This window comes from Pseudorca crassidens, chromosome 18 (genome assembly GCF_039906515.1).
Source record: "Pseudorca crassidens isolate mPseCra1 chromosome 18, mPseCra1.hap1, whole genome shotgun sequence".
Classification (NCBI taxonomy): Eukaryota; Metazoa; Chordata; class Mammalia; order Artiodactyla; family Delphinidae; genus Pseudorca; species Pseudorca crassidens.
Genome location: NC_090313.1, coordinates 65776402 through 65799772, shown reverse-complemented (window position 1 = coordinate 65799772; position 23371 = coordinate 65776402). Strand labels below are relative to the sequence as shown.

General features: G+C 40.5%; 1 protein-coding gene across 14 annotated transcripts in view; it reads left to right on the top strand.

Moving 5' to 3' along the window:
* COG6 (component of oligomeric golgi complex 6) overlaps positions 1-23371 on the top strand; it is a 299945-nt gene that overhangs the window by 147790 nt on the left and 128784 nt on the right. For all 14 annotated transcript variants that reach the window (XR_010936897.1, XR_010936889.1, XR_010936888.1 and 11 more), the window contains one exon: positions 18273-18413. The gene's annotated coding sequence lies outside the window, so the exon portion shown is untranslated. The remainder of the gene's footprint in view (positions 1-18272; positions 18414-23371) is intronic.

Below are 23371 nucleotides of genomic sequence, written 5' to 3'. Positions count from 1 at the left end.
TTCTGCTGTTTTTGGATGGAATGTCCTATAAATATCAATTAAATCTATCTGTCTGTTGTGTCATTTAAAGCTTCTGTTTCCTTATTTTCATTTTGGATGATCTGTCCATTGGTGTAAGTGAGGTGGTAAAGTCTCCCACTATTATTGTGTGGCTGTCGATTTCCCCTTTTATAGTGGTTAGCAGTTGCCTTATATATTGAGGTGCTCCTATGTTGGGTGCATATATATTTATAATTGTTATATCTTCTTCTTGGATTGATCCGTTGATCATTATGTAATGTCCTTCCTTGTCTCTTGTAACATTCTTTATTTTAAAGTCTGTTTTATCTGATATGAGTATTGCTACTCCAGCTTTCTTTTGATTTCCATTTGCATGGAATATCTTTTTCCATCCCCTCACTTTCAGTCTGTATGTGTCCCAAGGTCTGAAGTGGGTCTCTTGTGGACAGCATATATATGGGCCTTGTTTTTTTATCCATTCAGCAAGCCTGTGTCTTTTGCTTGGAGCATTTAATCCATTCACGTTTAAGGTAATTATCGATATGTATGTTCCTATTACCATTTTCTTAATTGTTTTGGGTTTGTTTTTGTAGGTCTTTTCCTTCTCTTGTGTTTCCCACTTAGAGAAGCTCCTTTAGCATTTGTTGTAGAGCTGGTTTGGTGGTGCTGAATTCTCTTAGCTTTTGCTTCTCTGTAAAGCTTTTGATTTCTTCATCGAATCTGAATGAGATCCTTGCCTGGTAGAGTAATCTTGGTTGTAGGTTCTTCCCTTTCATCACTTTAAGTATATCATGCCACTCCCTTCTGGCTTGTAGAGTTTCTGCTGAGAAATCCGCTGTTAACCTTATGGGAGTTCCCTTGTATATTATTTGTTGTTTTTCCCTTGTTGCTTTCAGTAATTTTTCTTTGTCTTTAATTTTTGCCAATTTGATGACTATGTGTCTCGGCATGTTTCTCCTTGGGTTTATCCTGTATGGGACTCTCTGCGCTTCCTGGACTTGGGTGGCTTTTCCTTTTCCATGTTAGGGAAGTTTTTGACTCTAATCTCTTCAAATATTTTCTCGGGCCCTTTCTCTCTCTCTTCTCCTTCTGGGACCCCTATAATGCGAATGTTGTTGCATTTAATATTGTCCCAGAGGCCTCTTAGCCTGTCTTCATTTCTTTTCATTTTTTTTTTTCTTTATTCTTTTCCACAGCAGTGAATTCCACCATTCTGTCTTCCAGGTCACTTATCTGTTCTTCTGCCTCAGTTAATATGCTATTGATTCCTTCTAGTGTAATTTTCATTTCAGTTATTGTATTGTTCATCTCTGTTTGTTTGTTCTTTAATTCTTCTAGGTCTTTGTTAAACATTTCTTGCGTCTTCTCGATCTTTGCCTCCGTTCTTTTTCCGAGGTCCTGGATCATCTTCACTATCATTATTCTGAATTCTTTTTCTGGAAGGTTGCCTATCTCCACTTCATTTAGTTGTTTTTCTGGGGTTTTATCTTGTTCCTTCATCTGGTACATAGCCCTCTGCCTTTTCATCTTGTCTGTCTTTCTGTGAATGTGGTTTTTGTTCCACAGGCTGCAGGATTGTAGTTCTTCTTGCTTCTGCTGTCTGCCCTCTGGTGGATGAGGCTATCTAAGAGGCTTGTGCAAGTTTCCTGATGGGAGGGACTCAATCCTTTTATCTTTATGTGTAGTTTTGCTATTTTTTAGTCATTGCATAGCATAACATACATGGGATGTGATACTGAAGAAATTAAATTCCAATAGAAATACTGGGCCAGAAACAGTCAAAAGGTCACAGTTTTTCACATTAGTTAACATAATCAGTTCATTCATTTACTTATTCATTCACTAACTCATTCTTTTATTAGTTCTTTTTGTAAATATATAAAACCACAGGCCCTGTGTTGGGGAAGTGAGACAGCTTCCAGGGTTCCTGTGAAGTTTCCAGGCTACTGGAGGAGAAAGCTGTTAAATATGTTGTTACTCTGAAGGTTGAGAAGTGCTGTCATGGGCGAGATGCTGCCATTTCCCCACACACCAGCACAGTGTAGGTTTCAGAGATAATTTTTGTGTCATACCAGAAATACAGTTTTGTTAGTTTAGGGGTCTAGCTCATTTAATCAAACAAAGACAAAACCAGCCAAACAAAAACTCTCCTTTTATGCTTTGCATTTACTGGGTAGCTTTACAAAGAGATAATATTGGCAATGTTGAATCTCATTCGCCGAACTGGGCTTCAGGTGACATTTGGATCTTTTCAAAGGACAAAGTTTTGTCATCATTGAGAATATGTGAAGAAGTGTTTTAAGCCCTGAAAGTACTCCCTTCAGAGGGGCGACAGTGCTGAGTGAGACAGCATCATTACAATAAATGTCAAATACCCCAAAGGGACTTCTACGAAGGAGACAATACTCCCTGAGCTGCATCAACGCGGGTTTAAAAATGCTGTCTCCAAACTTAAATATCACCCCTTTTATGGTAGAGCTTGTCCTGGTTTTGCATAGCTCTTATTGACCCAGAATTCAGTACTTACCTGTACTGCAACCTTCCTTTAAACACTGAACAATAATGATTTTCTTAAATATTCCCATTGCTCATGGGAACTGGGATCAGATGAACTAGATTTGGGTCTCAGCCCATCCTCAGACTGTAACCTAAAGACAGGTTTCATCTCTCTAAGCCTCCATTTTTCCCCCAAACATTTTATTATAAAAAATTTCAACTGAAAGACTTTTACAGTGAATACCCATGATCCTATCACCTAGACTTTACCATTAACCTTTACTATACTTTCTTCATCACATTATCTATTCATGTATGCAACCCTCCATCCATCCATTAGTTTATTCCATTTTTTTGATGGATTTCAAAGTAAATTTGCAGAGAGTAGTATACTTTCCCCTAAATACTTCAGCATATATATTGTTAACTAGATTGGATATTTGCTTACAATTTTTATTTTTGTTATAAAATGGATAAATCTTGTGTATGAACCACCCTTTTTTAAGTTATAAAATGGAGTGGAGAGTACTTGTCTCAAAGAGTTGTGAGAATAACATGGGCTAATGTGAAAAGTTCTTTGTAACTTACAAAGTGAGGTATCAGGGTGAGGCACTATTTTCACAATTGTAATTAATGTAATCATTGTCTCTTTGATAACTATGACTATTAGATGGGAAGCCAACTCTGAGAGAGTGGCCATTTCTGTTAGACACATTACCTGCATGAGTATAAAAGCTATCACGGCCCCAATGTTAATTGTCAAACAATTTGCACACAAGTACTCACACAATCATGACAGGGCTGCTTGTATGACATCCATCCCAGTAGTCTGGGAAACTGTGCAGCGTCTGGAATATGTCTGGCAAAATGGTGATGGCAACGTTCCCTTCCCCTCGATTCGATTACCATCGCTGGACTGCATTTTCCATGCTATCTGGGTGGCCCCAGAGGCCGGCCCCGGCTTTACATCCATCTTTGAGTTCTGTCACATTTCGTGGATGGTTGACAAATCAGAATGCTGTGGTCAGAGAGGGAGCTTGGTTTCCTGTCCCCCCTTAACAAAACCACCAATGGCACTAAAGTTTCAAATGTGGACGCTTGTCAACCAAATGCTGTTATTTGGTGCCAGTTAATCCTCATTATTAATATTGTGAATGATTAGGTTATAATGTATTTGGTTAATAAAATGCTACTGTGGAGAAGCTTGGATAGGACTGGTCTGGAGCTTGACCTGCCTGAAAATACTGAGCAGGTGTTGGAAGTTTATGGCTAGATTTGGGTCATGGGAGAAAGTCCTGTCCAGTGGTGTGGATGTGGCATGGCTGCTGAGAAGAGGTGGTTGAAGCAAGTTGCCAGCATCAGAGCATAATGATTCCACAAGGAATAAGGAGGGTAGAACTCCACATACATGGAACAGGGACTCCAAGGGTTATCACAGACTGTGAAGGGGCTAAGATTTTTACCCTTCTTGCAAACTAATAAGTTAGCCTGCCACAGTTTCATGGATGTTGGCAGAAGACATGAGACTCTCGGTCAGAAACAAAGGACTTTATTTGTCGGCAAGTGGCATGAGGTCAGGTTTGCGCTGCTTCCCTCGGTTCTTGAACAATGGCCAATAATCATAAAGGCATTTGATATTTATGAGCACTTACTACGTGTTGGCACTGTTCTGAATGCTTTTCTTCCTTACTTCGTTCAACAATACGATGACCTTATTTGTGTCCTTATTTGCAGATAAGAAAACAGGCACAGTGAAGTTAAGCAACCAGCTCGACTAGCAGCATAGTTGAAAGAAGTGGAATCAGGATCCCAGAGTAGGTAGCATCTGAGGCCGTGTTTTTAATCCCTTTGACATGTATTTCCAGGTAACCAAGTCCTAGAGAGCTATGGTCAGAGCTGCTTGTTCTCAGTCAGGGAGGTTCAGGTGACCGGTACCTGGCAATGTTAAAGTCCAGAGCATCCCAGGAAATGAGTTGGGAGCAGAGTATGCTAACACGACCTATTTTGTTAGTATAAATACTTTCAGTTGTGTAGGACAAATGTGCCTGGGAGGCTACTTTGAATGAAGGTAGCAATGGTTTCTCTCTTTTTTGTAGAGGGTTTCCCAACTACTGCGATACTATGGTAATGTGTTTTTCTGTAACCTTATAACTCAATGTAATTACCATTGCACATTACAAGCCCCAGTGAGCTCATTTTACACTTTAAGTTGGAATTCTATATATAGCAACATCCAAGCAAAAGAGTTTACAATCCTATTATTCCTTAGTCTGTCTCCCACATTCCATATTTTGTTACTTTCCTCAAACTTCTCATCGCTTCACCCCCATCCATGCTCTCAGTTGACAACTTGCTTGCTATTTAACTGAGATCAAAGCAATCGCAAAAGAACTTGCACAAGCGTCCAAAGCATATCTCACTGACTCTGCATCTGAGACCTTATAGTCTATTTTCTCTTTTGCTATTATGAATATACTAACCTGGCTCCTTGCCAAGGGCAACCCTGCACTTTTACATGAAATTGGAATGCCATTTCCTGTGTTCTACCCAAGGATATTGCCCAGCAGTTTTCTCCTCTCTTTCTTGAATAATCAGAAAGAGAGGAGAATAATTTCCAGAAGAAGTTATTTGTCCCATCTACTCTGCTACTTTTCTGCCACCCTTTACAGTAAAACTCCTTAATAGGGTTGACTCTCCTTCATGTCTCCTGAGTTTCTCCTCCCATTCTCTCTCAAGTCTATCCCAGGTATGCTTTTGTTCTCACCTCTCCACCTAAATTGCTTTTGTCGAGTTCACGAGTGACTTCCATATTGGTAAATCCAATAATCAAAACTTAAGTCTAGTCAAACCATAAGTGACATTGTGGATCACTCCTTCCTCCTTGAAACTGTTTCTTCATGTGACTTCCAAGTTACCACACTCCCAGTTTTCTGTTTATCTCTAGCTGCTCCTTCTCAGTCCTCTGCTGTTTCACTGTATATCTCTGACCTCTAACGCTGGAGTGTCCTAGACTTCTAGACAGCTTCTAGACACTCATATTTAGTCCCTTTCCCTACGTAAGCTCTCCATAGAATGCAAAAGATATGCAGAGCAACTTCTAAGCAAGAACAGCTTTAGACTGGTGACACTGCCAAGGTAGTGAATCAATTCTTTGTCTCTCTCAGACTTGATCTGAATAACAGTTTTCCTTTTAAGACAGTTTTGTGTTCCTGAGTCATTTATATATTCATTTATTCAACAAATATTCATTAGGCATTAACGAGAAGGAAGCCATTGTTTTAGATGATGGGGGAAGAGTGTGGAAGGTGACAGACAGTGCCCCTACTTTCAAGGAGCTTACATTCTAGTGGGGAGGGTGTGGGGGGAAGGATACAGCCAGTAAACAGGTCAATAAACTATCAAGATAATTTCTGAAGGGCTTGGAAAAAGTGACATGATAAAGGATAACGGGGTGGGGAAGGATGGTGGGTGGTCAGGTTAGCGTTCTTTAAGATGATTTTGGAGCTTAGATACAAAGAATGAGAAGGACCTACCCAGTTATGCAAAACCAGGGAGGGCTAATCCAGGCAGAGAAGAGCTCACTGCAACAGCTCTGAAGTCGGCATGAGCTGAACTTGTTGAAGGAGTAGAAAGAAAGCCAGTGGAGCTAGAACACAGGGAGGGGCCAAAGAGGTACAGATGGCAGATCACGTGGGGTTTGTGACCTTGGGAAAACATATGATGTAACAAAGTAGGGCCATGGAAACCACTGGACGGTTTATTCAGGGAGCAGTTCAAACTGATTTATATTATTTATTTATTTATTTATTTATAAAGAAGATGTTGGGGTAGGAGTTTATTAATTAATTTATTTATTTTTGCTGTGTTGGGTCTTCGTTTCTGTGCGAGGGCTTTCTCTAGTTGTGACAAGCAGGGGCCACTCTTCATCGCGGTGCGCGGGCCTCTCACTATCGCGGCCTCTCTTGTCGCGGAGCACAGGCTCCAGACGCGCAGGCTCAGTAGTTGTGGCTCACGGGCCTAGTTGCTCTGCGGTACGTGGGATCTTCCCAGACCAGGGCTCGAACCCATGTCCCCTGCATTAGCAGGCAGATTCTCAACCACTGCGCCACCAGGGAAGCCCGATTCCAAGTTTTTGACCTGAGTAAGTAGTAGATGGTTGTGCCATTTGCAAAGATGAGAAAGATTAGGAGACAGACTGGTTTAGGAATGGTAATCAAGACTCTGTTATGGACATTATATATTTACAAAGAGATATCTAGTAGATAAATGGAGGTATTACACACACACACACACACACACACACATCTGTTTGTGGTAACAAGCATGTATTAGCTTCTTGTGTCTGCCGTAACTAATTACCACAAACTTGGAGGCTTAAAATATCTATCCTCTCACAGTTCTAGAGGCCAGAAATCCAAATGGTTTCACTAGGTTGGAATCAAGCTGTCATCAGGGCTACACTCCTTCCAGAAGCTCTAGGAGAGACTCTGTTCCTTGCCTCTTCCAGCTTCTGTTGGCCAGCATTCCTTGTCTTGTGGCCACATCACTCTAATCCCTACCTCTCTGGTCACATTGCCTTCTCCTCTTCTGTGCTCTAATATTCCTCTGCTTCTCTCCTACAAGGAGACTTGTGGTTGCATAGGGTACACCCAGATAATCCAGGTTAATCTCCCCATCTCAAAATCCTTAATTTAAGTTACATCTACGAAGTTTGTTTTTTTTTTCCCATATTAGGTTACATTTAAAGGTTGTAGGGATTAGAATGTGGATATCTTTTGGGGGTGCATTATTCAGCCTCTCAAAATATATATATTCAGACAAATAGAAAGTTTCTGACTCCAAGAGTAAGGGTATACGTCCTACCTAGCTCAAAGAATTTTCTTTATGGGTGCCCAACAAGGATGTGTCCTCTACCTGTCTTGATGCTCTCTGTGACTCTCAAAAGTTCTTGTCCCCCTTTTTTTTTTTTTATTCCATCTTGTTTGATTTTCCTGCAGTAAATACTTTCTGTTTGAATGAGGTTCATGATCTAATCACCTTTCACTGTTTGCTTACTGCTGTACTCCCACGCCTAGAACAGTTCCTGGCAGTAGGTGCTCAATGAATACTGGTTGATTGAATGAATGAGGAGATGGCACTGAACAAGCAGACATGTACCTGATACTTGAGTTCAGATGACTCTAATTTCATGGGACTTACATCGAGCAAGTGATGCTGGATTTCTGTATTTATAACACTAAGTCAGCGTCTAGCCTTGTGTCTTTGAAGACAGGTGCTAATGGTCTCTGGAACCTGGACACATTATAGCAGTTCATTCAATGCCCAGCAATAGATTAATTTCAGATTCATATTTCCAAGTGAGTGAATCAATTTTGGAATGCACTGGATTACTACTTTCTGTCAGAAATGTTCCTCCAATTCTCACAGCTTTGCAGAATGAGGTTGATGGAGGAGTTTTGGGTCTCAATGAAGAATCAAATGCTGCCTAACCCAGGTTATTCACTCCCTTACTTTCATGGGTTCTTTGATGACCTTTAATCCTTTAGGTCACGTCTTATCCTGGAAGGAGGTATTCTTCTCAAATGCCTCAGCTACATGTGCATTCATGGTGCTAGTAGAGCTTTTTACTGTTTGTTTTAATCACACTTTTACAATAACAATAACAAACAAAACTTCATTAAAGGAAAAGAGAGTTACATCTATTGATATGTCATGCTCTGCTATTTTTTGGCCACTATTGAAAACACTCATTTTATAACTAACCTAGCAAGCTATGAGACTAGGGAAGTGGTAAAACAGCTCCTATCACTTTTGTTTAAAATGTAACCTAGAGGAGAAAAGTAAAATTCTGGGAAAACACCTAACAAAATAAGGGAAATTAGGCATTCTGGTACAGAATTAAATTTAACATACATCTCAGAATTTTCAAACTCTGCCTCTTGGAATAAACAATTTAGGCTACCAAAACATGGTGATTGTTTCTGAATTGCTTTCAAACTTGGGGACAGACTTAGGCATCACAGCAGACATATCAATAAATGTGTCTGTGCAAAGGGTATTCGTAAATTGTTTGTTCTTTGAACAAAATGCCAGTGTGTGGTAAGAAGAGAGAATTACTTAGAAAAATATTACGCCACTATGGAAATTGACAATAAACTTGCAGTGTCAGCACCAGGATCTTTTAAAAACACAGAATCTAAAAATAGATGAATAGAAAAAGAAACTGACAAAGTAGCGCCAAGCAAGTGTCTTTATATTACAGGAGGAATAGAACTATGGAAAGAAGGACTTATTTAAATAAGCTGTAAATAAAATGTCTGCATCATTACTTTAAGAGTATCTTCAAGAGCAGAAATATAGTAGTTGTTACTGTCATCATCCACGTTATCATCATTACTATCATCATCATCATCAAAAACCATTAAGAGCATTTTACATCAATAAAAATGTGGCACCAAAAAACGGGAATTTCATAGTTTTCTAGGAGTTAATATTTTAAAAGTAAATCACCCTGGGGCTTCCCTGGTGGCGCAGTGGTTAAGAATCTCCCTGCCAATGCAGGAGACATGGGTTCGAGCCCTGGTCTGGGAAGATCCCACATGCCATGGAGCAACTAAGCCCATGCACCATAACCACTGAGCCTGCACTCTAGAGCCCACGAGCCACAGCTACTGAAGCCCGCTCACCTAGAGCCCATGCTCCACAACAACAGAAGCCACTGCAATGAGAAGCCCACGCACCACAACGAAGAGTAGCCCCAGCTAAAGAAAGCCCGTGTGCAGCAATGAGGAACCAACACAGCCAAAAATAAATAAATAAATTTATAAAAAAATAAAATATTAAAAAAAAGTAAATCACCCTGAAATGTCTACACAAGTGAAAATCATACTGTTGTCTACTTAAGTATAAGACATGCTGACATAGAAGAGTTATAGAAATTCTCACTTAAAAAGCAAATCTTGTATGGGACTTTTCTGGACTATCTTCTTTATTTTTCTGTTAACCTAAAAGTCTCCTAAGAAAATAAGTGTATTAAAAAAAAAAACAATAAACTTTAGGTTCCATTGCACTTTGGAAGTGATTGAAATGTGGTGGAGGTGACACGGTAAACATTGCAGAAGTACATGAAGAAAGACAAGAACTCAAGAAAATCCTTGAGTTCTCATCTGAGCAATTCGTTAAAGCTTTATGGAGAAAAACAGTACTTTCACAGCAGTTTGAAGGATGGAACCGAGATGGTTGGAGAGGAATGAAGTCGTTGTAGCCACATGGTTCAATTTGAAAGAGGGCTCACAGGTAGCTGTGAGGTGCCTGGACATTGGAGCTTCTGCAGGGCTTAGGAAGAAATAATATATATATCTGAGAAGAGAACCCTAAGTAAGGAGCCCTGCTTCCTAACAACCAACACTGACATTTTGGATTTAGTAAATCATAATTTACTTTAGACACTCTGAACTTGTATATTACAATTGATGAAATAAATGGAAATTTATTTATTTCTTAATTACAAGACCATAATGGGACTTAACATTTCTAATTGCCCTGGTCTTCTGAACAGTTTGACTAGCTTAAAGTGGAGCCTGGTTTTAGAGAGCAGACCAATGTCTGTACTAAATTGTCTGTTTGTGCAACTAGAGGGAGCTAGATGCAGCCGGGACTGTGAAAGAGGACTGAAAAGATTTGCCAGAAGACTGATTATTTGGTTTAGAGGACAGAAGTCTATCTCACACCTTATTTCTATATAAATTCCAGATTAATTAATAATTTCAACGTGAAGTGGAAACGACACAAATATTTGAAGTAAAAAATCAATATATAATCTTGGGAGTGCAGAAGCACATTTTTAAGCATACCAAAAGGAAATACAATTTAAAAAACAATCAACAGTTTTTATCATTTTTAGCATGAATAACCTAAGTAACATTTTTAGGCTTAGAGCACTGGAAAAAATATTTGTTGCATACATATCAGATAGAAGATTAAGATCCTTAAAATATAATGAGTCCTTAGAAATCAATGATTAATAAATAAGTGCAACAACAGGAAAATGGGAAAAGACATGAGTAGACACTGCCCAAAGAAGAAATACAGATGGTCAATACATATTTGATACAATGTTCACTTTTACCACAACAGACAGAATTTCAAATTAAGGCAAGAATAAGATACAATCCCCCCTCCATCAATTGGTAAAGATTAAAACTGGTAATACCCAATGTTGGCTAGGGTGCAGGGAAACAAGAAAAAAAATGGTAGCAGAAGTATAGATTTATCCTTCCATAGGAAAATTTGGCAATATTTATTACAAATATTTAATATTTATTAAAAACACTCCCTCTGCCACTGGAATTCCAACTACAGGAATGAGGATGGGGCTTCCCTGGTGGCGCAGTGGTTGAGAGTCTGCCTGCCGATGCAGGGGACGCGGGTTTGTGCCCCGGTCCAGGAAGATCCCACATGCCGCAGAGCGGCTAGGCCCATGAGCCATGGCCGCTGAACCTGCACGTCCGGAGCCTGTGCTCCACAACGGGAGAGGCCACAGCAGTGAGAGGCCCGCGTACTGCAAACAAAACAAAACAAAAGAATGAGGATGAAGGTATAAGTATATTCATCTCAGGATTTTTATGATCAAAAAAATTGTAACATCTTAGCAGTTACAATCTGAAGAGTTTTCCAACTTTAGGAGAATTGAGAAATGAGTTAAATTACACACCTTACATAGCCATTAAAAATTATATTGTAGAAGAATATTAATTAACATGGGCAAATGATCAGGCTCTGTTTTTTAAAGTCAAAACAGCAGATTTTAAAACTGTGCATTGTATGAGCTTACTGCTGTAGAATAATGTTATGTACACATAGAGAAGATATGGAAGAACAAACAATAATGTGTTAATAAAAACTGTGTTTTGATGTTAGATTATAGGTAATACTGAGCAGTTGGATTGCAAAGTTCCTTATGCATTGCCCAGCAAAACCTGCTTTTGTCACCTTTAATTTGAATTGGTAATAGAATTTTGAGTCAGTGTTACCTTGTTGACAGACATTGAATACAGGACAAAAGTTAGACGGGACATCTAGCATGATGGAAAGTGAATGACAAAATGATTTGTTAATGGAATGATTTTAAACCATTCTGTGTGCCTTGAAATGAGGACTTTGGAACAAAGAGGAGAATATGATAAATGTAGCTGGGCCAGTGGCATTCACTACTGGGATTTGGATCAGCTCCTTTGGTAGATTTCTCAGGAATCTGTTTGCATAAAGTCCTGAGCAGCCAACTGGGAGAGAGCACCTCAGGACAAGCTTGCCTCATAGCAAAGCTTCACAGCGAGGTGCTAAGTGGCTCTGTTATCACAGTGCCTGCCACTCACGTGTGTCCCAGTATAATCCTCCAGGATTTCCTGAGTCCGGGGAAGGGGCCTGTTTCAGTTTAAAAACAAAAAACAGAAAAGCAAAAACAACTTGGGCACACCATCGGGACTCAGCATGCTGCTTTGGTACCATTCTTGTAGAAAGAAACTCCAAAGGAGAGAAAGACCTTCTGCCAAATGGCTCGGCTTGAAGCTTGTGGAATTACACCATCCTCTGCAGAAGCAGCGTGGCTCCCTGAATCATGCCACCCAACCTCACCTCTCAGGTGAACCTCGTCCTGGTGCTTATGCCCTGACAGCTCCAGATCAGTTTTGATCAGCTTTTAGTGGGGAATGCCAAGGAGAGGGAAATTAGAGTCTGGAATACTACTGAGCCCCAAATTATGTTAATATGGAATAGGAATGTCATTTTGGTCCAGTGGGTTTTAAACTTTTCTTTTTAACAGTAAGATACGTTTTTTGTGAATTAAATATTACATGTAATCCAAAATGTAATATTGATAAGGCAGAGCTGATTGACATGGGAATGGGGAGGGGCTAGAAACCCAGCTGTTCCATGTCACCCCCTCGCTAAGCTAGGGGTACTTCCTGGAACCACTAAGGCTGAAAACCACAAATATATCCAACTTCCAGAGATGTGCAATGACTTAGTCAAGATATGCAGCAGCAGGGTGAAGGCTGGAATCCAGGACTATTTACCCTGTGGTGTTTTTCCCACTACATCCCTTTCTCTACCACTCCTGTAGCACTTCTGCCCTAGAAATCCTCCACAAACACTAGGCGAAGGATGTGCTAACTAACCTTATTGTGGTAAACATTTAGCAACATCTACGAAGATCAAACCGTCACACTGTACACCTTAAACTTACATCATGTTATATGCCAATTACATCTCAATAAAGCCGGGAAAAAAATCAAAACAGAAAAAGAAAAGAAAAAAAAAGAAAACTTCTATGGTGACGCTTTTAGAGAAACAGACTAAGTCTTGCAGGTAGAAATGGAGAGGAACAGAGTAGGTGTCACAGGTGGGATGACCCTGGAGAGACATGACAAGCTACAAAAACCCCATGGAAAAGCCACACAGGGCCTCGACACATCTGCCCCTGAGCCCCTAGACAATACAGCCGAAATCTGCTTCGGGCTCTTTCCTGGGGGACGTGAAGGGGCCCTGAGCTGAGTGGGTTCCCCGCAGGCGTTCCCTCCTGCTGTCGTCCTTCAATATGGTTTGAATCTGCTGGCCTCCCAAGGTCACTGTGGGCCCTCTGATGGAGCCTTTGATTTAACATGTAAGGGGATTCCCACTGGCTGATAAAATATTTTTATATTTTATCACTTTCCTGCAGCTAGCGGCTTTTGGCACGCAGGGTGTTTTTATAAATGTTATAAGTAAATATTTTGGGGTCCATCACCGAGATGAGCATGGACCTGCAAGCCTGGGACTGGAAGATATTAGGCTCCACTGGAAAGAAGTGGGAATAGAAAAAGTAAAATATTGAGGACGTGAAAGTACTTGTCAAAGCACTGCAACTCTGCACTGTGGCTCCAACATCCAAAGTTAATAGAATTAGACCAATAAAAGCAAATTGATTTTAAGCAATATATCTAGATATCCAAGGGCTTTAAGTGCTTTTACTTGGGTTATGGGCCATTTAGTAGAGGAAGGAGAGTAAGTAGGGTTACATTTTCACATTAATGACCGTCACTTTTGTTCTCCAGACAGAACCAGACCCTTCAAGACCCCTCCACAAAGCACGGCAGACAGATTCCTAAGATGCCAGGCCACTACTCAGGGTTTCCAGGAGTCATGGGCCACTTTTGGTCCAAATGTCCCTTTGAAAAATACCCCCCAAAATAAATAAAGTGTGGGCTATGGTGGTGCTATGCTCCAATGCCCTTTCGAGTAGTAAAGTCTCAATGAGCCGCTCGGAAGCTGAGGTCAGGAAAATTCTCTTTCACACTGGGTGATTCACTACGTAGGAAACTTACTCCTTCCTGGGGAACCGCTAAACCTCAGCAGTGGCTGGGAATCCGGGGAAATCCACACAGAGTGTATTGGTCAGCAGATCCAAAGTGACATCTGCCCCAAGACCCACACGGCATCTTTTCCACTTTTCTCTCAGCTCCCATAGCCCTTGGCGCAGGTCAGAATGAATGGGGGGTGCTCAAGAAATACCTTTAACTTGCCTTGTTGATCTCGTTTTGCCCTGTTAGTCTCACCCCACCTACTCTCCCAGTGGTTGGCTGTTTGCCCCATGCTCCCTTGAGTCTAAACTTATTTGAGTCCAAATCACTTCACAATTTTTCTAATTACCTCCAGTGCATTTATTCAACACACTCATAAATTTTCTTCCTGTTCAAGGTGCTTTCAACACTATTTACTGTCATCTTCAAATTTAAGAGCTTAGTGTAAACTCAGATAATTAACAAAGTCAGTGCCAGGCATCTAGCAGATAGTCAATAATATATTGGCAGGAAGGAGGAAAGGAAGAGAGGGAGGGAGAGAAGGATGAAGAGGGGGAGGAATCACCCTGGACCACAGCCCACATTCCTCCAGGGTGATTTTGAAACACCTGGTTAACATCCTGATTGAAGGGTGGGACCCGGTCCAGCCTACGTAAGCATCCTCCTCTGGTGCAGTGGAGATAAGATGACAGCAAGGGCATGGCAGGAAGAAAAGTGCAGAAAGGTCAGATAGAGTAAGAGCAGGGCTGAGGAGGCAGGAGAACGCTGCTGAGGATGCAGACCCCGGCCACGGGAGGAGGTCGTGGTAAAGATCCTGCCACGTCCCACAGCATCAGTCTCTGTGGTCCTCAGGCTCCTCTGTAAACCCTGTTTGAAAAACATGAGTCTAGATTGGGACATCCTTCAAGTGGATCCAAATGGACTGAAAACATTTCTGGGGTCTAGGTGTGATGGTATCCTCTATTTCCTGCTTGCCTACCTGTCCTGTCTCTGGAACGTGAGGGAAAGAGCACACAGTACTGGAGCCAGTCTCTGCCTGCACGGCTGAAGAATGTTCTTACCACTCACCCCACCTTTCCACGGATGCTGGCCGTCTTCACCCCCGACGAGAGCTGGCTTCTAGGGGCTGTGAAAGAGAATCACAGAAGGAGATTCTCTGCCCTCTAGAAGCTACCCTAGAAGGTTGTCCTTTTTTTGTTTTCTCTGATTGGAGCCTGTAGTACCAACTGACCATTTGGGTTTAGGTCATCCTTGGAGAAGGTCTGGTGGGATTTCAGAAGAGGATCTTCTGAAAATATGTGAGGAGGAACCTACTACGGGACACAATTATTTCAGTTGCAGGAAATGAGACTTTATTTACATCCCAGGTAAATTCTTCAAGGTCAGAACATAGCTAGGGAGGGAACAGAGGGGAAAACAGATAGTAATTTTTTAAACTTGGCAAATTGTGGCAAATTAAGGGCAAGATTTACTGTCTAGATATGCAACATAGGTCTTTGATGATAATAGTAATATTGAATGAGATGAAATACTTACTAAGGGCCAGGCTGTGTTAAACTCTTATCTCACTGCTTACAAGAAGCCTATGAATTAGGTTCTCTCATATCTCCATTTTACAGATGAGGAAACTGAGGCTGACAAAATGCGGCAAAGTGCTCAGGGGCACATAGCTGGTATATGGTAGAACTTGAATCACTGAATTTGTATTTCCAGTTGAAATCCTATTCTCTGCGCTTTGGGCCACATGTATATATACACAAGCTGAATAAATCCTGTTGCAAGATTAAAACTGACAATTGCTTTCTCCCCCAGGTTCAAAAGCGTTTTCACTACTTGAACCTGCTGTTGCCTACCTCTGGGGCAGGTTTGCTTACCCACTAAATTATACCACCTGGTAAACTGGTGGGATCCCTGTCCCCACCTTCCGGGTCCCCCCCCACCCCCCCAGGCCCACAGCACAAGCGCCTGTGTACTCACAGGGGTTTGCTCTTTCTGGTAGGTCTGGGACCCTGGACTAAAGATTCCCATTCCTGTTGACTGACTTTATTAGTGCAACTCAAGTTTCTTGGTTTTCTGTTTCTTCCCAAAGATGCTTCAGTGCCTCTGGCCCACTGCTTCTGACCTAATTACTCTTGCCCTGATAGAGTGTATCTTGATTATGGGATTCTTGAGCCATCTTCCAATCTGGGTCTGCTCTGCTTTTTTGCATTTATGCAGGGAGCTCTTGAAAGGAAGTTTAGGTTTTGTTCAGCAGTTTTTCTTGTCTTGATCTTATTTCCAGCCTCTGTGCAAACAAGATTACATATAAGGCTTCAGCCCTGGATCACTCTGTAGCTAACCACAGTCCTTCAGCATGTGAAGGCTGTTCTCAGGATCTCAACAACACCTATTCTATGGCTTCTAGAAAAGTTTCATTGAAAAAGAGGCATATTTCCTAAATTCTAGCAGTTGCCATTTCTTAATAGAAGTAATTGGAATGCATAGTCTGTTCCTATGTTGGAAGTTACTGAGAAACCAAAGTCCCCCATAGCAACAGTATTGTTCTGTCCTAGCCCACTGTTCCCACTTTCAAGATATGTTGAAACAATAATAATAATAAAGCTATTTCAAATATGCCAAATCTAAAACATCTGTACTCCCAGACTCCACTATTGTGACTGTGTTTCTGGTTGATAGTCTATAATCTTATCACTTTTGGCCACACATCCACATACCATCCTGGGTTATTTATGAAGATAAATCCTGTGCTGAGATCAAAATCAACAATCATTTTTTGCTGCATCTAAATTTATTTTTGCTACTTAAAAAATGATTTTGAAAATATTTTCCAGTGGGTTTATTTGTTTTAAAAAGATTTTGGTAAAGAGATTCCTCTGAACAAAAAGTAGCTCTTGGGTTGTCAACTACCAACTGTGACACATTTGGAATATCTTGAATTGTTACCCAGTAACAGACAATTCAGTTTTAAGAGTATTTGTACCCTTGGCTATGTTATTACGTTTTAATGTTTTCAAAGTTTGTCTATCTAAAAATATAACTCCAGTTATTAATTTCTGGCTCATTGAGAGCATGGATTTATTAGCTAACTGAACTGTATGTTACCCATACTTTCTGAGTTTCGATTTCCTCATCTCTGAAGTGGAAAGAGTAACACCCACTTTATAGAATTGCCATGAGATTTCAATGATGTAATCCAGGTAAAATAATGATTTCCCATCACACAGTAAGTGCTCAGTAAAAGGTAGCTTGAAAATAGCATCTAAAGAGTGAAGTTTAAAATGAATAACTGAGGGACTTCCCTGGTGGTCCAGCGGTTAAGACTCCACGCTTCCACTGCAGGGGGCACGGGTTCAATCCCTGGTCTGGGAACTAAGATCCTGCATGCCGCATGGCATGGCCAAAATAAATAAATAAGATAAAATAAAACAAAATAATTGCGTTACAAAATTTGTGCCCACCTTCTATCCCCACAAGCCTGCGTGCTCAGGGAGGTAGTAGCCTCCTTTGACCTCCAACCTTCCCCAGCTTTCGGCTCAGTTCTGACACAGAGCAGTCTCTCAATGGATATTGGTGGAATGAAATTCACCCGAGTATCCACTTGCCATGCCCTCCATTGCATTGATTAGTAGTTGTCTATGTTTATCTTCAGAATCGATTTCTTTTTTCTAAATACATTAAAAAAACTTTAATCTCTGATTTTTAAAGATACTGTTTTTGTTTCACTCTTCTGTTTAAGAAACTGACATTGAAATTCTAATGCAAATTCAGTACAATGGTGTTAAGAGGCTTATACCTAAAAAGAGTCAGCAGATAAATGATGGAACTGGCTTTTCCAAGGAGAGGTAAATGGAGGCAACTTGGGAGAACAGCAGGAATTTGTCATCTGCTTTGGGGCTTGTCTCAAAAACAATCAGCTACAGTCTGGAGAGCTGACCTACAACTATGGAAAAATTTGACCTCACATGTGAATGCGTTGGCCACTCTGCTGTGAGAAGACCAATGTCATCAGGGCCATTGCGTGAAAGAGGCAATTCAAAGCACACTGGGCTTGAACATAGAGCTTTTCCTCTATAAGGAATATATTTCCCAACTATTCATCTAATAGACCTTTTCTACTCTTTAACTATATACAAAGAAATGTATGGGCAAATGCTCCAAGCTAATTTATAAATATTTCTGCTGCTACTGCAATATTCTAAACATATTTGGCTCAGATTTAAATGTTAGGTGTGTGTGTGTTTAGAACTTTATTTCCTAAGACTGTATCAACGTTAGCCTAACAAATATTTCAAACACCCAATATGTGCTATGAATGGTGCAAAAGGCTAAGTGCATGGCACAAAAGAGCAAGAGGAAACGTGCCGAGATGCTAGAATGGAAGATTGGGGCCAGATTGTGTTATGCTATGCTTTTGAATTTGGAACATATATTATCTTACAGGACAAGGTTGGAACATATGCTTACCTTGAAGGAAAAGCAGTGTCAGTACTGGCTACCTGGAGAGCTGTGACGGAAACCAGTCTATGACTGAAAGCTGCAATCATGCCACGGGAGGTGAGAGTGAGGGTGACCGCCCACATGGTAAGTGTTTGTCATTCTTTGTTTTGTGGTCAAAGGCAGCCACTGGAAGTGTCTGGCAAAGGAAATGGGTCTCATCAGGTCTCTGCTTAAGAAGACTGTCAACAGGTCAACAGTGAGGGAGATGAATTAGAGAAGGAGCAATTAACATATTTGATCTCACTTCATAGGCAGCTCTTTTCTAGACACAGGAGACACTAGCTATCTCCCTGGGCACCCATCTTCGCAGTTTATGGGAAGGCAGGTTACTGTGGGACAGGTTACTGCAATGGATGGAGGATTGCTGCCCCACTCTGCCCACCCATGAAAGGAGGGCAATCTTCATTCACTTGTCTTGTGGGAATTGAGCCGGACATCTGTTCACCTCTCAGATTACACGACCAAGTTTCATGTTACACGAGAGACATTCTCTGAACTCCAAGCTGAGTATCATCCTGATAAATATTACAAACTCATTCAGGAAAATGAATTCCTATCTTTTCACCCAAAGTAGGCTCCTGAATATGCTGGTATCTGAGTACATTTCACCAAAATGAGAAGCATTTCTCAGAAAGAGAAATTAGCAGCCAACAGTACAATGTGTTAGAGTTCCAGCAGGAAACAGATGGCACTCTCAAACTCAGTGAGGAGTGTTAACAAAAGAGTGATTTACAAAGATCTGGAAAGATTTAGGGACGTGTACAAAGGATGTTGAAGGACCCTGGGGCTGAAGTAGCAGAAGGTGATGGTGATTGGTAAGCTCTTTGTTACCACCAGGTCTAAAGGCAAATGTGCCAGTTCCAGATCTCAGGGTGGGCAGCTCTAAGGAAAGGGTCACTGGAGAAGAGCTGTGACATTTGATGGAAAGATGTGGCCAACCTGTGTATACGGCAGGCAAAGAGTTAAATGCACAGCCTCCTTCTCACCCCACTGGGGCTGAGAACCCATTGATGTGGCCTGTACAGATCAGCCTGCAGGGCACAGACTAGAACAGAGGAGGGTGGAGTGTGGGTCTGGAAGGCAAAGAGAAAATAACAAGCTCAGTGCAATTTTTGGTATGTGATGAATTCACATGAAATAATAACGATAAGAAATCAGCAAAATGCGGGCTAGGAAACCCCAAGCTCCATGTTCCTCCATAAAATCATCAACAAACAAACAAACAAACCCAAACCCACCCTTGCCTGAATGGAAACAGTCTTGGTCTTGAGTGTGGCAACTCAGCTCCCAGTTTCACTCTTTAAACCACAGGGAGGGAGCAGACCTTATTTACAAATTATTGTGTATATCTGTTCTAAAGTGGCTGGGGATACCAGAGGATCTGACTCGCTGTCTCTTGCTCTCATAACGCAGAACACATGCAGGAAAAGCTGTAGGCTTTGCTCACAAAAGCTACAAGGAGATTACACACCCACAGAAACCTGGGGCAATAGATGCTCACTGGAGACATACAGTAGACCATCTGAGGACCAGAGGAGACAGTGAGATGAGACTTTTTGGGAAATGAGGAGATTCAAAATCAGCCATTTTTACAGGGGAATCTAGAAAGCCACATGCATAACCAAGTAGGACATATGCTCAGAAGAAAAACTAAGAAGACCTAAAAATTTCACCTAAGGCTGATTCCTAGTCTCAGAGAAAACCTAACTAAGTAGAAGGAATACCCCAGCACAGAGTCAGTCTACCAAGACTGGGAGTTGTAATTGCTCTCTCTCTTTTTTCTCTCTGTATTTTTTTCTTTGTCCGTTTCATCTCCTGGCATTCAAAGAAGTTTCTATCAAAACATTAGTTGAGCACAAACTAAAGTAAAAGAGATTTCAGTGAGAACACATGGCAAGAAATAGACTTTGCAAAAATGGTTTGGAAAAGTCTCAAAACAAATGGACTATCATAGCCTTCAACAATCAAACAAACAACAAAAAGTAAATTCTGGGGAAGGGGGGAAATCTGATTCCCAGACTTAACACATTATAATAATCAAATGTCAAATTTTACTTTATCTCTAAAGACAGAATTAGGTTGGAAGGGAAAGGAAGAAAAAGATATTTAATGCAAATAGTAGCTAAAGAGAATTGGGGTGGCTATACTAATATTAGAGAAAATAGACTTTAAGTAAAAAATTATTACAAGAGACAAAGAAGGATATTATATATTGATAAAATATCAATTCATCAAGAAGATATAACAATTATAAACATCAGAGCTCTAAAATATATCAAGCAAACACTGAAAGAATTGAAGGGAGAAATACACACTGTAAGATAATAGTAGGAGACTTCAATGCCCCCACTGTCAATAAAGAATAGAACAACCAGACAAAAGATCAATAAGGAAACAGTGGACTTGAACAACACTGTAGACCAACAGAATCTATCAGACATATACAGAACACTCACCCAACAACAGCAGAAAACACATTTTTCTCAATTGAGCATGAGCATTCTCCAGGATCTGTTAGACCACAAAACAAATTTTATTAAATTTTAAAAGATTGAAATCATATAAAGTTTCTTTTCTGAACATCCTGGAATGAAGCTAGAAATCAATAACAGAAGGAAAACTGGAAAATCCACAAATATGTGCAAATTAAACAACATATTCTTAAAAAAACCAATGAATCAAAGAAGACATCACAAGGGAGATTAGAAAATATCTTGAGACAAAAAGATAATGAAAAACATAACATACCAAAATTAACTAATGCAGAGAAACAGTGCTAAGAGGGAAATTTATAGCTGTAAATGCTTACATTAAAAAAAAGAGGGCTTCCCTGGTGGCGCAGTGGTTGAGAGTCCACCTGCCATTGCAGGGGACACAGGTTCGTGCCCCGGTCCGGGAAGATCCCACATGCCGCGGAGCGGCTGGGTCCGTGAGCCATGGCCACTGAGCCTGCGCGTCCGGAGCCTGTGCTCCGCAACGGGAGAGGCCACAACAGTGAGAGGCCTGCGTACCACAAAAAAAAAAAAAAAAAAAGGAGAAATCTCAAATCAATAACCTAACTTACTCTTTAAGGAAAAAGAAAAGCAAACCAAAGCTAGCAAAAGGAAGGAAATAATAAAAATTAGAGGAGAGATAAACAAAATAGAGAATAGAAAAACAATGAGAAAAATCAACGAAACCAAAATTTGATTCTTTGAAAAGATCAACAAGGCTGACAAACCTGTAGATGGATTGACTAAGAAAAAAGAGAAGACTCATGTAACTAAAATCAGAAATCAAGCGGGACATTATGACTGATTTTTCAGAAATAAAAACTATAAGAGAATATTATGAACATTTGTATGCCAACAAATTGGATAACCTAAATGAAATGGACAAATTCCTAGAAATACATATCTACCAAATCTGAATCATGAATAAATAGAAAGTACGAGTAGATTTATAACTAATATGAAGATTAATCAGTAATCAAAACCTCTCAAAAAGAAAAGTCACGGGCCAAATGGCTTCACTGGAGAATTCTACCAAACCTTTAAAGAAAAATTAACATTGATCCTCAACTGTTCCAAAAAATTGAAGAAGTGAGAACATTTCCTAACTCATGCTATGAAGCCAGAATTACCCTGATAGCAAACGCAGCAAAAATGCTATAAGAAAAGAAAACTACAGATCAATATTCTTTATGAACATTGATGCAAAAATCCTCAACAAACTACTAGCAAGCTGAATTCAACAGCCTATTAAAAAGGTCATATACCATGGCCAAGTGACGCAAAGATAATTCAATATACAAAAATTAACCAATATAACACACCACATTAACAGGATGAAGGAAAGCCCCCTGCATGATCGTCTCAACTGATGCAGAAAAAGCATTTGGCAAACTATCAGAATATCAATATACAAAATATTAGTTACAACTTCTCTTTATTTGGGACGTGCCACGTGCCAAGCAGTATAATGAGGCATTTGATATAGGATGTTTTGAATCCACAAGGCAACACCCTAAGATATGTAATATTATATTAGCACATCCCTCTTACATATGAAGAAACTGAGGCTGGGGCTTCAAAACTGAAGTCATGTGTCAAAATCACATATATAGTGAGGAGCAGAGTAAGTACATACGTTCTAGATTTTCAGCTTACAAAGCCTAGGACATTTCTGCGGTGTATTGTGGCTTTTGCTTCTGTTGTTTGTTTGATCACACCATTTTGTTGAGGGGCTTCAGGGAAGGAGTGAAGCCTGGGAGGCCAATGAAGATACAATGTCCTTGCCCCAGGTGGGATCTCCCCAGCTTCACAGTTTGCTGAAATCTGCTTCTATATGAAGGGGAATCAAAATGAAGGTACCAAGAGCAGATCTGACAAAGTCACTACCTAACTGATGGGCTTAATAAAATGGCCTCTGATGTCTTCACCCCTGTCCCCATCCCGACCGGTAATAAAGGGCTACAATTTTGGTTGCATGTTAGCTTTCATTGCTGGAATGGAGGTCTGGCCCATCTCACTCCCAAACTGACTGTGGACTGCCGGATGATGTCTCTTCCCTTTCCACAGTCTCCCCAGGGAAAGACCGGTTCACCCGGAACCAGCAGCCCAATAATAGAGCAGACCCCACGTGGCGGCAGGAAGAACAGAAACAAAAAGGCAGCTAATAAATTGAGAAAGCTGGAATCGATCTGGTTTTGACTCAGAGTCATACTCTGTCTCTCTTGGAAAAAAAAAAATTTCTCTCTGAAAGATTGGTGCCAGCTCACTGTACTTGAGTTATAAATAAAAGTCAGAATTAGAGTTTCCAATTTTTTAATGAGTTTTAATAGATGTATTGTTTAGCTTCCTGACAAACTGATGAAATGCAGACCAACTAAATTGCAAAAATGCCTCTGACATTTGTTTACTTGGACTATTACAAGAAAAGAGATTGTTCAAGGTTATATCCTTTTATTTGTAGTGAAGCCCAAAAGTCTGCTTCTGCTGACTCCTGAATTTGTACATTTTCAACCAGAAAAATCTCTTTCCAGCTAATACCTTGCTTTAGGC